Source organism: Lissotriton vulgaris, chromosome 1_1, assembly GCF_964263255.1.
Source record: "Lissotriton vulgaris chromosome 1_1, aLisVul1.2, whole genome shotgun sequence".
In the NCBI taxonomy this organism is placed as follows: Eukaryota; Metazoa; Chordata; class Amphibia; order Caudata; family Salamandridae; genus Lissotriton; species Lissotriton vulgaris.
In genome coordinates this window covers 359,611,939-359,629,380 of record NC_141685.1, presented here as the reverse complement: position 1 = coordinate 359,629,380, position 17,442 = coordinate 359,611,939, and positions in this window count along the sequence as shown.

Here is a 17,442-nt window from a genome sequence, read left to right as displayed (position 1 = left end):
TCTGCACAATTCTATTTCCACCTCCTGTATTGAAGCTGCACCAGAGATGACAGACGGGTTTGGACTGGGCTCAGAGACCTTTGCCACAAAGAAAACAAAGACAAAATAGGGTATAAGTATTGGACCTTAAACCCCAGAGAATTAGCTCACTTCTGGACTCCAGAGGATCCTCTGCCAAGGAAAAGAGTTGGAGAGCTGTAAGGAGTAGTACTGCCCGTTTGCTGTGTGTGCTTTGTTGGGTTGGCCTGCTGTTGCTGCTTCTGTCAAGAGAGGACAAACACTGGAACTTTGCTGTGAACCTCTTGAAGAAGAATCTCCAAGGGCTTTTGTGTGCTGGCCTCCTTTTCTGACGTCTCAGGGAAACAAAGACTTCACCAGCAACCTACTTACCAGCACCTGGACACCTCTCTGGACTTCTACATTCAAAATGGTAACAATTCCAGTTCCTGGGCCCTGAGAAGTGTGCGGTTGGTGCTGCAGAGCAGGAAAAACAAACTTGGACACCACCAACGATGCTGTGACCTGCACCTAGGCCAGGGGCATCGCTTGTGAAGTGTACACTGCCCAACCCCACCAGCACTGCAGCTCCAACACCCATCAACACCTGCCGACGCCTGCGGTGTCAGTCTTTCCCACGCCAGCGCGCACACCAACATCTTCACCCCCAGTGCCAGCATCCAGTTATCATGGAGCCCATAATTAACAAGGTTGGCTTCATAAACTCTTCGATTTGGTATCGCCTAACTTCTGATGGCCGCGACTTACCCTGATCTGAACTTGAAGCATTGCCTCCTTATGGACATGACGCCTCGCCTCCCCCGTGGCAACATGGGAACCGGCCTCATCACCAACACCTCACCTCCACAATGTTGTGCATTGTCCATAGACTTAGTTTCCAAGGTACTGTTGTTTGAGGGTCAGCGTGACTCTGTGGCTGACGCTGCACACCTTGTGGTAGGCGCTGTACTTTCGTTTTATGCCTGTCGCATCGTAATAGCCCCAGGTGCAGCTATTTTGTTTCTACAAGTTCTATTTTTGCAATAACTGTTGTAAAGTGATATTTTGAAATGTGTACATTGGATTTTTGTGATTCTGGTCATATTTGGTTTAGATACAGATACTTTATTCTTCTATACTGGTGTGATGTCGATTTGTGATGTTTTCACTGTCTTACTATGTGTTTTGAGTACCAATAACTTAGACATTGCCTTTGGGATAAGCCTGTCTGCTGAGCAGGGGTTTATCTAAAATGTGTATTCCCTTTACTCTGACTAGAAGCAATGGTCCCTACTTGGACAAAGGTACAGACCTCTGCCAACTAGAGATTCCCATTTCTAACAACCATTCTCCAACTAAAATCCTGTACTGATTCCAGTTCTGTTTTTTGTGAGGTAAGCAAATGCATTATGGTTGTTGTAATTATTTTGCATATACTTTTCAAACTTACCTCAACCTACATCATTTGTAGCTTAAATTTCAGATGTTGCACTGTCACAGCAAGACCGCAGATGGCAATCTGCCCTTATTAACCAAAAAACACAAAATATATATTATTTACAATTTTGAAAAACAGTAAAAAAAAACTAAACATCCTTGGACTGTTCACTAAGCATGACTGGGTATTTTTTAAACATTTATGTTTAGGTCTTGCGTCTTTTCCTGCCAGTCACAAACATGAAGAAAATATACTTGAAACATGTGTCAATACGGGAGTCTCTGAGATGTTCATTCACCAAAGACACAAGATGCTAAAGCTCATCAGTCTAAGGTATGCACTACAAGAGCCAATGCAGATTTCAGAAACATGAAATATTTTCAGATACTTCTTTGTATTAGTGGTCAGTGTTGCATGTTTGAGTCAGAGCACCCTGTGTACTAAAGTCTAAATAAGGGCATGTTTCCATTATGGCCTGGAGTTAGTTGGTCACTCTAGTGCCATACATATTTGTATTGTGTGGTAAGGTTGGAAGTGGGGACTGAAAGAGCATAACCACACAAATGCTGTGTACTGTGTCCAAAATTAGATAACGTGCATGGGACAGTATGTAGCTTAACCAGCTGTCAAAAGCCTAGTTCATCAAGAGTAGTAGCTTTACAAAGTACACTTTCAGGCAGCACCAACTCTCAATCAAGGATTTACAGAGGTTCGGGTGGATAGACCGGGAGAGGGTACTGTGGGGAAGGACACCTGGAAAGGAAAAGGTTAGTAGCACATGCACATTCTCAGTCGTAGAATGCAAGCTTTCATGTAGTTTCTCAAGCCGTGTCTAAAGTCTCAGCCCAAATATAGCACAGCACACCACGAATTGTCTACTTTTAGGGGTCACTTTTAGAAGCTACTCTTTGGCTTTGCAATAATTCCCCCCTTTGACACTGATTTGCAAGCTCAGATGTATCTTTGAGTATGGGGATACTTTGACAAGAAAACTGAGCAGTGTGAATTTGCAAAATGAGAGCAAGAGGTATCTTAATCCTTACTGGGATTCTGCCGAATTCTCAGGTCCAGACTCTGCGTTCATGCACACCATGGGTCCGACAAGCGGTGTGTTCACACCAAACCTGACACAGCTTTTTTTATGTTTGTGCTCTCAAAATGTGTATTTGCGCATGCCGAAGTCACTTACCGGAATGGCTACGATCAGCAATGAGATTTCCCATCTGTTCGCGATTGCCACAAGAATTGCTAGCCGGCCGCCTGTTCCCACGAGAGTGTGCAATCGCGAACACGTCATTCGGTTGCTCCATCAGAATTCCGGCTGAAGTTTTGCAAAGATCGCAATCCCGAACACGCAGAATTTGCAATCTGGAGAAGAATCTCTCTCAAGCAGCATCAAAACCTTCTCGAAATAGTGATTTGGATTGGAGTCCTTTTTCTTTTTTACATTTTTTTCTTTAAGAGGAAGGAAGTGTCCCAGAGTCTCCAACTTCCTGTTACTGTGTAGCTGGCCCCTACCAGTGCTTTGTCCATCTCCTGTTCACGTTTAATTCGGATTGGAGCTGAAAGGATCACTCTTTGTGGCTGCTGCATCATAGATCATTGGATTCGAGGACTTTTGAATCTGTGATTTCACAAGTAAGTTGGAAAATTGGTGTTGTTTGTTTGATTGGGGCATTGCACCTACATTTTTTTTGTACTTTTCATCCTTTTTTTTATTTATTGTGGTGGATGGCCTGTAGAGTTCAGTATAAGCCTAGTTGTTTCTTTGTAAGTAATTTTTCATCTTTTATGAAGGAAACATGTTGCACCGTTCACTGCATTTTCTCCAACTTTTGAACTAAATTTGCAAAATGTATTTAATTCACTAGCCCAGTAGTCTGGCAGTAGGCCTTTCAGCCAGTAGGCCCAAAGCTACTCATGGGTGCATGAAACTGTGCCTTTGCTGGATGTGTTTGGTGTGGTTGTTGTGTAACATGCAAACCTTTTTAAGCCCTATGGATTTTTGTTTTTGCATTGTTGCAATAAAGCTGTGTTGTTTAGCATGCCTCCTTTGTCTGTCCATACAGGCCTGCTTGAGTTCATTATTTTACAGGCCTCTAGCTTGTTGTGACTGTGAGTGACCATGTGGTTGGTTGCCATTTTGTGGTGGTAGCACTAGTTAGTGTACTGTTTTTGCCATAGGCATGCATGTCTTTCCTTTGTTCCTCTTGGCTTACTGCCTCCATCCCCATTGCCAGCTGCAGCTCCATGAAAGCTGCATCCCACGTGATGCACACTGCCGAACAGGTTCCATTACCTTTGTATTTTTGTTTTTGTCCATCTTCTTTCCTATCTCTCCTGAGTGTACGCAGTACACCATGAAAGCCCTTGTTGTCAAAGTCTCACACATGGCTACACTGTTGTTATATTTTTTTAATAACTGACTCAGAGCTAATAAAATTCTATATTAATAATAACACTAACACGTTTGACCACACACTAAGTTATATATTATTATATTTGTGTGTTTGTTTGTATTAGTAGTATTTGAACCAGAACAACAAATGCCACATTTCACAGATGTTCTTCTGGCTTCTTTGCTTTAAGGTGCACAAAAGACTAAGGAGGAGGTGTCATCATCACCCGTTGTACTGCCAGACAGAAGTCCTGCTGCGCACCACGTCACGTGATGTGTGACCACAGACAGACATCTCTTTAACTTGTGCCACTGCGTGCTGCTGACACTTGAAGAACATGGCTCCAAAGAAAGGTACCAGGTCCTCCAGTACCAAGAAAGTTGCAAGTGAGAAGAAGGAACTTCCAAGTACCAAGACTGGTGTGCCGCCCAAGATGTTTGCTGGGAAACAAAAAACTGTGCTTGCAGCAGCGGTGTCCAGGAAGCAAGCTGGGAGCAGCATCCCCGCATCAGTGGGCCCATCCCTTAAACCTAGGCCAAAGCCCATGTCTGCCGCAGAGGCAGCCAGTCTAATCATGACAATGCCGATGAGCAGTGCTGGTGAAATTGATTTATCGTTATCGCAAAGTAGTACCCAATCAACGCAGGAAACTCAGATAAGTGAACAACAGCTGCAACCACCGCCCACAATATTAGTTGTTCCTCCCGAAGTAGGGGCAATTCAGGAGATAGAGCTTCCTACAGAGGAAGAAGAGCAACCACTCTTTCAGAAGCTCCATTTTCTTCCAGATTCCAGCAAAGAAAAGGAGGTTTAGTCCATCGAGTTCTTTTGCAAGCCCCCCTTCTGATGATCTATATGCCAATTGAATGACACCACCTCAGTCTGAGAGTGAGACACGACACGAGAGAAGGCTAGGGAAAAGGAAGGTTCCAGAAAGCCTTAAAGTTATGGAGGTAGATGTACAAGAGGAGGATGATGAAGAGCCAGTCATCATCATGGGCATTAGTCCTGCACCAATGGAGACCAATATTACCCCATCCCAAATTGCTGTGAGGGATGTGGCACGGATATGACCAATACAGATAACACTAACACAACCTGCAGCTTCAATTTTTACATTTGCAAAGGCCCGGTAGAAACCTACATCCAGCACAACCACCTCACTTGAAGTAGGTACTGCGTCTGCAGAGAGTCAGACTCCACCACGCCCACTTTCCAGTTCAACCGGCATTGCAAGTGGCACCTCCACCAGCAGCACCAGAAAGTTCACCTCCCCAGTTTGGGACTTCTTTTCAGTTAGCAGTAAGGAGGAGAACGTTGCTATGTGCTCCATTTGTAGACAAGGTGGTTGTCGGGGTATGCTTGGTACAAACTATGGTACCGGAGGCCAAACAACCCATCTGAAAAAACACCACGTGATCCAGTGGGAGGCACTCCTTAAAGGCCAAAATAGTGCACCCATTGCTGTTGGTGGTGATGCAGAAGTACAAGATACGATTGCGGTGGAAGGTGAACAAGAGGGAGATATTTTCTCTGGTACACAAAGTAGACCTGTCCCTAGCAGTGCTGTGGACCACCCACATCCTCATAATCCTCAGCAACATCTCAGTGACACAAGAGTAAGAGTCAGGCTGAGACACTAAGGCAAGAGAGTACCGCACAAATAAATGTGTGGCGTTTAGCCTGACAACATCTGGCACCAAGAAGTCAACTACATCAGTGGCACCAGACAATAAAAACATCCAGCTTACCATAAGCAGCATGTTTAGGTCAGAGGGGCAGTACGAACTAAGCATGGGCCGAAAATCCGTTACGCTCGCGGATTTTGCGGATTTTCGGTAAATTCGCAATCCGCGAGATTCGCGAATTTCCCGCAAAATCCGCAAATTCGCAAGCAGCGGATTTTTTTTCTTTGCGGTGTAAGTTCGCAATTGCGAACATGCAATGTAATGTAATGCTGTTCTGCAGAAAAACGAGTTTTGCAAAAGTGAAAGCAGGTTCAAAAGTTCAAACTCATCATTAGTAACCGTTCCCTGTAGTGCTTCCTGATAAGGGCCCCTCCAGAGTTCAGTTGCTAGTTGCAACAATTGTATGACCCTGCTCTGACCCTCACAGCAGGCTCATAGAAAAGCTACAAGTAGGCCACAAAGGTCCTGGAAAAAAAAATTGCACTGCAACAGAAAGCAAATTACAGATAAGGAAGCAGGTGCCAGATTGGAATTTTAAAACAGTGACACATTAATAAATCAACCCCAAATTAATTCATGTCAGTTGAAGCAGGCAGGTGTGCTTGTTTTTTTCCCCCATAATCTACAGTGATGATGAACCAGAGGGTGACATAAGGCATTGATGTACCATAGGGTGGCATGGGTGAAAGAGAGGACGCAGGGGTGAAACAGAGGGTGCTGGGAACCTGTGATGATGAACCAGACGTAGAAACAACATAATCGTGACCGTTGCGAGCCGACATGTAAGTTCGCAATTGCGAAATGTTACAAAACACTTGCGAACTGTCAGAAATCCTTGCGAACTGGCAGAAATCCTTGCGAACACCAAAAAAAGAAAATCCGCAAATTCCCATTTCAGTTGCTAGTTGCAACAATTGAATGACCCTGCTCTGACCCTCATAGCAGGCTCATAGAATAGCTACAAGTAGGCCACAAAGGTCCTGGAAAAAAAATTGCACTGCAATAGAAAGCAAATTACAGATAAGGAAGCAGGTGCCAGACTGAAATTTTAAAACAGTGACACATTAATAAATCAACCCCAAATTAATTCATGTCAGTTGAAGCAGGCAGGTGTGCTTGCTTTTCCCCCCCATAATCTACAGTGATGATGAACCAGAGGGTGGCATAAGGCATTGATGTACCAGAGGGTGGCATGGGTGAAACAGAGGATGGCAGGGGTGAAACAGAGGGTGCTGGGAACCTGTGATGATGAACCAGACGTAGAAACAACATAATCGTGACCGTTGCGAGCCGACATGTAAGTTCGCAATTGCGAACTGTTACAAAACCCTCGCGAACTGTCAGAAATCCTTGCGAACTGGCAGAAATCCTTGCGAACACAAAAAAAAATCTGCAAATTCGCGAGAATTCGCGGATTTTGCGGATTGCGAGTTCGCAAATTCGCAAAATTCGCGAACGCCAGATTTGCAAAATTCGCCCATGTTTAGTACGAACACAACCACCCAACAGCACGTTTGTACCATGCAAAACTGGCTAAAATGTTAGCGCCTGACCTCCTCCCTTTTTCTTTCGTGAAAGGGGTGGGTTTTCTTGAATTTGTGATAGCAATCTACCCAAAATGGAAGGTTCCCAGTGGTCCTATTTTGCCAGAGTTGCAGTTCCAGCACTACATCATGACGTGCTGGAATTGCTTGGACACGTTTTGCAGCAGAGTGCTGTTCATACTATCCACCTGACAACAGACATGTAGACCAGTTCCCAAGCCACTGATTACATGTGCATCACTGTATGCTGGATCTCTTTTGTGGGGGTTGAAGAAAAGATATCTGCATGTGTTGACACTGCTGAGATTTTTGATCTCAGAAACATGCAACTGTAGCCATGTTTGCCATGGAGAAACCTCATACTGCTGCAAACATTTTGGAAGAGTTTAACAGCAAGGTCTTTGAATGGCTGCACCGAAAAAGGCTTAAAATTGGTTTTGTTGCCACAGACAATGGCAGTAATATAGTTAGGGCCATGTACAATGGTGGCTATTTCAGGTTCCTGTGTTTGGCACACTGCATTAACATTATTGTTTGAGACAGTCTGAAAAAGAAGACAGAGTCAGCAACTTACTGACCACCTGCAGAAGAATTTGCACATATTTTAGGCATTCTTTTAAAGCCCAGAAGCAGCTGAGGATCATTCAACTTGAGCATAGAGTACCAGTTAAAGCACTCATCCAGGAGGTGGCAACAGTTTGGAACTAAACTTATTACATGATTCAACATCTGTTTGAGCAGTACAGACCAATCAATGAATATGTCGCACAAAGAGGGGTTGCTACTGTGAAAAGCATGACTGTTGAGATGGACCAATGGGTCCTAGTAAATGCCTGACAGAAATGCTACTTCCTTTTGAACTCTTCACACGAGAAGTCAGCAAGGAGGACTGTACTATGGGCCAAGCTATCCCATTGTTGCACATGCTATAAGAACAGCTGAAGGGGGTGCCTGAAATGTAAACAGGTTTGGAGGAAAAGAAGCATATGAGTTAGTGGAGAGCTTAACCCTTTGCTTATCTGAAAATACAAGGGTGCAAAGAGACATTCTCTCATACAACCATTACATTTCTTCCACAATTGTGGATCAACAGTACAAAGCAGTACTGAACACTAACACATTGATTCCTTTTTCAGAAGTGGGTGTTGCCAAGTACAAAACTTGGATAGCTGTGAAAGCCAGTTGCTTAGAAAAAGAACGGCAGGCAATTAGAGACCCTCTACTCCAGGTCACAACAAGTACTGCAGGGCAGCTGGCATCAAGTGATGATTTCAGAACCTGAGGGCAGTGCAGTTGGCTCACAGCAGCCAAAACCACCAATAACTCCAAGAACAACATCAACAACAAGAACAGGAGCTTCAGCCCCATTGAAATCAGCACAGGAATAGTTTCTACTGCAATGGCTTGTTAGGTCCACTGCTGAAGCTAAGGGAAATTAGGCCGAGCAAAGCAGAGCACCCCTGAGCATTGAACGGATGGTCTAGGTTTATCTGGATGACCCAACAGAGGTCTACATTGATCAACACCCATTGCTGCATTGGTATGGGAAAAGGCACCAATGGCCAGTGCTCAGCATACTGGCGATAAACTATCTGGCTTGCCCGGTCGCAAGTGTCTCTTCTGAGCGTGTTTTCAGTGATGCTGGTGCCGGTGTAACGGTAAAAACGACTATTATCTCATCCCAAAGTGTGGAGAGGTTAACCATAAACAAAAGGAATCAGCACTCTATACCACTGGATTACACCATACTAGAATTATCACAGCAGGAAGATGATGACGGCAACTTAGGTCATAATTGATCACACTTTTGCTGGGGTAGATGTGGTAAAAGCAACACTAACTCAATGCAGGGCGAGGATCTTCTTCTGCTTGCCCACCCATGCTCAGTATTTGCAAGTAATTTTTTTTCCCAAAGGAACATAATACATCATAATTAATTTCCGGCATAGATTCATCATCCTTACAGCACTAAAGGTTATGCTTGTCCACTTCATAGGTCGAGTCAACAACAGTTTGTAACTTTTACAAGGCTATCCCTGCCATCATTATGTTTTATTTTACTTTAGCATTGCTAATCATTATGGTTTCTTGTTTGGCAGCCTTCTTCTGTACTGTGCTTCGTTGCACTACTCCTTCCTGAGTCTCCCTTAGGTGACTGACTGTCTCATTTTCTTTTTTGCACATAATACTGCCAGTGTCTACTACAACTACTACCACCACCATGGCGTCTTGGGAAACCAAACTATCATCACCATGCAGCAATCCATTTGCCTACGTTTAAATAAACATCAATCACAGGTAAGAGAACTAATTTGGGGAGGCATATTAATAATATGGAAATAACTTCATTAATTCACACACCCACACCCTTCCGAGTCTAGTTGCAGACTGCACAGACTAGGAGGAGAGACTGACAGTACTAGTAGGACAAGTCACTAACAGGTGAGGGCCCTTCATCTATCTGTTCGTGTGTCACACTATCGAAAGATTATTTAAATCAAAAACTGGTTGCGGCCCTGCACTAGCAAAGGAAGCTATGTGAAGTAAAGGAGTAACCACCCCAAAACATTCACATTGTATGTAAAGTTTAAGTATAAATATAATTTATTCCCCTAACAAAATAAACTAATGTAAAAATCCCACAACACCTGACCCACCCCTTTCCCTAACCCCAACCAATGGCCAAGGATAAAGAAAGAGTCAATAGCAAATATGATGGGACCCCCTTCAAAAATTAATCAGGCCAGGGAAAGGAGGGGAATGAAACAACACAATGCGAAGAACAGATTTCCCTTCAATGCCACATGAATGCAAATATGTCTCTAATTAATAAGATGATGGTGACAAAGGCACAATGATCTCTATTATTCTTTCAAAAATACAGATTTTATTTAATTTTACCTTTTTTTAAAAAAAATGACTTATCATTACTTTTTATGTATAGAAATCTCTTTAGTAATTCTTCACATATCGAAAATTACAATTTTTTTTAAAAAGGAAAGACTTTTTTATACATAAACTTCTCTTTAAATAGAATACAGAGAAAAATGAAAAGAGAAAAAATAATGAAATACATACAAATGATTGCTATATACAAAACCTACATCTTAACATATATCCACAATTCATAAGTGCCCCCGGAAAAGAACAGTCCATTACAACATTCTCACCCATTCACAACATCCTCAACTGTCTCACCCTATCTACAAACATCACCACACCAACTGAAACAAGGAAGAAAAATCGTGAATACAGGTCTCAGAATTAATATAAGACCCCGCACTTGGTCGACACGCATTTCGGCGGCTCACAGCCACCTTCTTCAGGACCTCTTCCAATAAGAACAGCCAAAATATCCAGGGGACATGAAAGACTATGATTCAAAAGCTCAAAGGAGATTTCTTTAATACTGTCCTATGATAATTTTAGGATTCCTTTTTTTTGGAAACGTATTCCAATATGATGTCCATTATCGAGGGATATTCAGATGGTCACGTTGAACCTCTTGATACAATAAAATCAGTGCATTGTCTTCAACTCTGTAGGTTGGCTGGTATCTCCATAGGGTCCTTTGTTTATAGCTCTCTTCTCAACTATGCATGGGTAGACGCCTACCGCTACCTCCAAATAACCTAGCCACAGAGATGCGAATCCTAAAATTATCACAGGACAGTATTAAAGAAATCTGCTTTGAGCTTTTGAATCATAGTCTTTCATGTCCCCTGGATATTTTGGCTGTTCTTATTGGAAGAGGTCCTGAAGAAGGTGGCCGTGAGCCGCCGAAACGCGCGTCGACCAAGTGCGGGGTCTCATATTAATTCTGAGACTTGTATTCGCGATTTTTCTTCCTTGTTTCAGTTGGTGTGGTGATGTTTGTAGATAGGGTGAGACTGTTGAGGATGTTGTGAATGGGTGATAATGTTGTAATGGACTGTTCTTTCCGGGGGCACTTATGAATTGTGGATATATATGCTAAGATATAGGTTTTGTAAATAGCAATCAATTGTATGTATTTCATTATTTTTTCACTTTTCATTTTTCTCTGTATTCTATTTAAAGAGAAGTTTATGTATCAAAAAAAGTCTTTCCTTTTTAAAAGAAATTGTAATTTTCGATATGTGAAGAATTACTAAAGAGATTTCTATACATAAAAAGTAATGATAAGTAATTTTTTTTTAAAAAGGTAAAATGAAATAAAATCTGTATTTTTGAAAGAATAATAGAGATCATTGTGCCTTTGTCACCATCATCTTATTAATTAGAGACATATTTGGATTCATGTGGCCTTGAAGGGAAATCTGTTCTTCGCATTGTAAAGAAAGAGTCAAACCAATGTCCGGTCAATTGTCCATAATAAATAATAAATATAAACCCCAATTTTTCCCCAATGACAATGCCCAATTCCCACCCATCAAAAAAAAGATTAATAAAGGGGCAATACGATGGAGTTCTTGAGAAGCATGCAGTGCTTGAAAGATTTACAATTGCATCATAAGGGGGGGCATCAGTGTTGAAGGAAGAACAACAGGCGACTGCCAGACTGCAGCGCCGTACCACTGGGGGGCCTGGCTGAGGCCCGGGGCATTGGAAGAGGCTGCAGCTGCTCCTGCCTCCTCCTCTTCCACTAGAACCACCAGCTACCAATATTCCTTGCAGATGGCCTCCAGCTTCCGGCACCAGGCCATGGCTGCCAACTCCTTCCTCTCTGGTTTTCTTTTTTTTGTTTGGGTAGGAGTAGCTATATCAAGAAAGAAAAAGCATTATTGTAACCAATACTTTTAGCAAAACAGTAATTCTACACATAGTGGCATAGTAGTACTAGCAAGCACAGTACATAACATTTGTGGTATCCTCCCACTTCCTCAGCCTCTAACATTTGTGGATTCACGTACCGTCTAGTTATTATTTATTAACCAATTTATTGACTAATCTAGTGTTCCATTCTAATTCCAGAATCCTAAACCTAATTACCACCTGACCTAGCCCACCTATTACAAATAAATTGGAAATGAACTGCCAAAAATATATTTGCTTCTTCTAAGTTTCAATCTCATTTGAAATCATCAATAAATCAACCTCCTTTGACAGGGATTGATTTCACTAAGTCTGCATTTCCATTTATTTTAGTCCTCTAAAACGCATAGATGGACTCATGCATACATTTGCATACACCAAATTGTTGGTTGGTTGCTGCTGATGTGCTGCTAATGACTTAGTTGCCATATTACTCACTTACTAACAAACTACAAAAGGTTATACCTCCGCCTCAGTTAAAAGGACACCATCGGCCACAAGGAAGTCGGCTCCTGGGTGCAGGTGCCTTCCCCTTACTATTGTTGCGGTACCCATAGCCATGGTTCTGGGTAGACAGGGGCGGAAAAGAAAATATAGGAGTAAAAAATAAAGTCAGGAGAAGAAGTAGGAGACTTATAAAGCAAGTAATATGAAACAGTAGAAAAAAGCTCAAAAAATGCAGTAAAAGTAGAAATAAAATGCTAAATATACACTTAGGGAGAGACAGGGATAGATAATAATACAAAAGATCAGAAAAACAATGTAAAAACAAGGATTAAAAAGATTAGATAGGGATAAGACACAGGCCCCAAAACCACCATGCAAAGAGTAGGTAAACAAGAAGGCCACGCCCATTCGCGACCGCGTGGAAAGTTCGCTCAATATTTCCCCCCAAACACGCAATCCGCATTGCCAAACGTCAAACACATCTCACGAGTATATGTGAGCATGCGGAACAAGCAACTCTGCATGCTCACGTAACTCCATGTAGCGTTGTGGAGTGTTTTTGCAGCTGGGCTTAGCCTCGCATAGTGAGGCTACACAAACTCCGCCCAGGGTTAAACAAAACACAACCTTCAATTTGGTCTTTCAAGGAAGTCCTGGATGTCACTTTGAAACTGGAACGTGAAGAACTGGGGCCTACTTCCGGGACTAGCCACCTAATATGGGCGCATCCGATCAAAGATGGCACCTGAGATTTGATGGATCCTCTGATGAGAACTCTCCTGCGATTTCTGCATATTCTAAAAGTAAACAGACCTCAACATGGACATACCAATGACGCTTCCACCCCAGGGTGCAAAAAACTACACACATGTCATGCGTGATATGTGTGTGGGTTGTGTAGGGTCAACACATGTTCTCAGGCATAGTGTTTAACCCAGGATGAGCAAGGGGCCATAGAGCAATAGGAAGGCAGGTGTGTGTTGTACAAGGAGGGTAACAGGACAAGATACCACGCAGCTCTACCAGTAAAAGATATGGGTGAAGACATGTTAATCATGCATGTTGAGAAGCACAGTGGTGAACAGCACATGTGAGTGGAAGGAGGGGAGGCCAGGAGTGTTAACAGCAGCAGCAGGCTAACATAAATCCTCCACTGGTCCATAACTTTGCATGAGACAAGGTACCAGATCCTCCAATAGCGGTTTTCGTAGCCCTGATAGCCCGAACCTCATATTTAGGGATGGGTGGAATTTGCATACCCGCGCTCCGCAAAGCTCCACGAAACGGTCAAAAATCTCCGCGAGCACGCAAAAGTTCTGTGAGCATGCGGAATTGCTTGTTCCCACCGTTCGCGATGCTTTTTTCCTGTTCGCGTACGCTGTTTGCGTTCCCGGGGAGAAATATCTCGTGAACATGCATTTTGAAAGCGTGAACAAGCAAAAATTCTGTGAAGCCAAATTTTTGGCAATTTTGCGTTCTCTGCAGAAGGCGAAATTACCCAAATTACCCAAATTCCGCTAGTACCACCCAGGCCTACTCATATTCCCAATGAGAACAGACCAGCATAGGAGAAGGCAGAGGAGCAGGCCACCCCAGGCTGGTTTGATCAGGGAGTCATGGAAAACAGAGTGAATCCTCACAGTCCATGGAAGCTTCACCTGAAAATGAAGAGAATGACTTGGGAGAAAACTTCAGAAGGACCAACGAAGTATGGCCAGAAACTGGTTTGATGTTTAAAGGTGAGGTTCTCTGTGGATAACCATACAAGGTCTCCAGGATGGTAACAATGAGCAGGCCATTGCTTTTGATCCACCTGTGCTTTGTAGCATGCCTTCACACATAGGAAATTGGCACGTGTGACTCAGTCCAGGTGAACAATACATTGAAGCTAGGAATCTTAATTTGGGACAGAGGATGAAGTAGTGGCAAAAGTAAATTATGGAAACCAGGAAACCATAACTGGCATAGAATGGGAACATTTGGAGAGTGTCTTAGTGGTTGTTTTATATGCATATTCTACTTTCCATAACAGATGCACTCAGGAGTCCTTTGCGTTGTGACCATCGGTCTCAGGATGAAAGCTGGTGGAAAGTTGTGCTTGGATCTTCAGGGCTGAACATCATGCTTTCCAGACCTTGGAAGTGAACTCAGGGCTGCGGTCTGTCATAACGGTGTTGAGTAAACCATGTAGACGGACCACCTGGTTCAACACCAGGGTCACAATTTCACTGGCTGAAGGAAGGCCTTTTCATGGGATGAAGTATGTGGTAAACAATAACAAAGAGATCAACAATAACAAAGAGTTTTTACTTTAATGTTTTGGAAGGTCAGTGATGAAGTCCAAGAAAAATGTACTGCCACACCTGGGTGGGAGTGGACCGAGGCTGTAATAGGCTTGTGTTAGACCTGGCACCTTGGCGTGAGTCTCCCTTCCACTTTTTGCTGATGTGCCTCAGATTTTTTGCTGGTGTCAGCTGCTCAGGGCACTGTGCCACTGCCAATCAGTGCCACAGTGCAAGTGCTCCCAATGTAAAGTGTATACATGTAATTAATTTCCATGATTGGCTTATTGGATTTACTATCAGTCCCCAGTAAAGTGCACCCGGAGTGCCGGGGCTTGTAAATACCGATACAGCTAGTGGGCCTGCAGCTCGGGTTGCGCCACCCACAGAAGCCGCCTTGTAAAATGTGTCTAAGGTCTGCCACTGCAGAACCTGCGTGCAGTCTGGTACTGTCATGCTGGCTGGGTAAGTGAACACACTTGCCAGCCTCTAACCCTTCCCTTTACTTCATATAAGTCACCCCTTTGGTAGGCCCACTGGCAAGGTGCATTGTAAGCGTAAGACAGGGCAAGTCCTGATGTGTGTGGAATGCCCTAATAGTGAATTACAGCCATTCTTGTTTTTCACTATTGCAAGGCTACCTGCTCTCGTAGGCCAGAATGGGCTGCTAGATTATTACACTCTTTAATCCCAGTAGACTCAGGGAACATGGTGGAAGTCAAGATTAGTATGCCTGAACTCAGAATGATAAAATACTTCTTTTAGTAAAGTTTGTTTTAATATCCTGTGTTTGAAAATGCTACTTTTAGAAATTTTAAACCAAAGGGGTTTCATCCATTCTGGGAGCCTGGCAGGACGTCTAATACTTTTTTTTCAAACAAGGTACCAGGCCACTAATTTCAGTACTGCTAATTAATACGGCAGATTCGAAATACAGCGCAAAAAATCATTGTACTTTACTTTCATATTTGTATTGATTCAACTTAATTTCAAACAACTGTTCATTACTCTTGATGCAAAGGAGGAATACACATTCCATTCAGTATATTGTGCGAATCAAAATTGTATGAAAAACATTTTACAAAAACATATTATAATCAAAAACAAAGACAAAACACTGTTGTATTTGCATCAATTAATTACACCAGTCCAAAATTTCAACAATTGCCTGCCAAAATTTAAATTCTATGTGGCACTATGACAGGCAGGCTGCGGGGAAAGTTATTTTTTATAAAAGTTCACTCTTGGGGTATGTTTCAATCATTACGCCCTCACTAGAAAGTTAGTATTTGCTTGCCTAACCATCTCAGCCCGCCTCTGCTCTTATGTGTATCTGCTGTCTTGTTTCTGTGAGTGACAGGGCTGGGGAAGACTTTTGGTGAATAGAAAGATTACACCAGTATGGGTGGGGGGAGTGCCCCTTGACTCTGAATAGGCCTGTGCTCTGCCACCTCAATGCCGGCTCCGCCCCCTGGGGAGCGGCTGCTGACTCTGCTCTACACCTTGTAAAGTGAGAAGGGAAGACCGTCAACAGAGTACTCCTGGACTGTACTTGTCATCACAATGCTGGCTCACCGCCTGCGGAGCGTCTGTGGGGCTTGCCCTGCTCACTGAAAGGAAAACCCAGACTTCGCAAAACAAAGTGCTCAAGAGCTGAGATGGACTATGCAAAGGCCCCCCTGGACTGAACGAACAAAAGAAACGGTGTATAAAAAGAGGAGCTCCGCTCCTACCAAATCAGATTCTGTTTTGACCACGAAGAACATCTGCCCGACTAGAAGGACCAGGAGAAGCTGAAGGAGGAAAGACTGTCTCTGATCTGGGAGACTGGCCTGCAGTTGGTGCCTTGCTGAGAAAGGAGAGGAGAAGACCAGAAAGGACTTTGCAGACTTGTGCCTGAAACTATCTCCAAGGGCTTGATCTGAGCTTGCCCCCTGAACTGAACCCCAGGACAAGTGGGTTCAATTCTGCCTGTGCTTGTCTGCTGCTGCCCCCCTGTGTTCTATTCCCTCGCCGGAGTAGTGACTCAGGTGCCCTTGCCCCTCCTAAAGGTCGTGACAGTCCGGAGCCTGGCTGCCCCCGCCCACTAAGAGCCCCGCTCGAGTTTGAGTCGCTCTCTCCCCACTGGGCCGGGCCGCCCGCTCTCCTGTCACCTCGCCTGCTACAGAGCGCGTTGTGCGCCTCTCACCCTCTCCCGCCGGAATCTGCCCGGAGCGCATCTAATAGCCGATATGTACCTGACTGTCTCACTTTGCCCTCCTGCATACCAAGGCCCATGCCGCACCTCAAAAAGAGCCTCTAGTACGTCAGTTACCGGAGGCCCGGTGCTGCACCCGCCTGCCTAAAGACGCAATGCCCCACCCAGATCCACTGGTACGACTCGGCGTACTAAGAATAAGTACGTCCCTCAGGCCTGAACAACGCCTCACCCCGTGAGCTGCTCCAGACCCCGGATCGTCCGCAACCCTCCACATCGTCCCGCTCACCCGCCTCGCACCTCAAGGGGGCTTCGAGCCGGATAATTCCTCGAGGGTCCGCCCTCACCTAAGGCCGCGTCTGAAACGCCTCGGACACCAGCAACAAGGTACACTTGAACTTGATCCCGAGATCACATTGGATCCACGGTCCGCAACATTTGTTTTCCCTGTCGTCTGTCATTCACCAGCGGGTCGCTTTACCAGCGCGAAGCGCGCATCGACCCCCCGCGTACCTTGCTGACAAGAGCACTAAAGAACTTTTGCTTATTTAAAATCTGGTGGCTTCATTCACTAAACGTTATATGGTCTTGTGATAATTCTGCAACTAAGTATTTAGTAAGTAATTAAGAGGGTGAGCAAGGGTTATTTCGAAGGA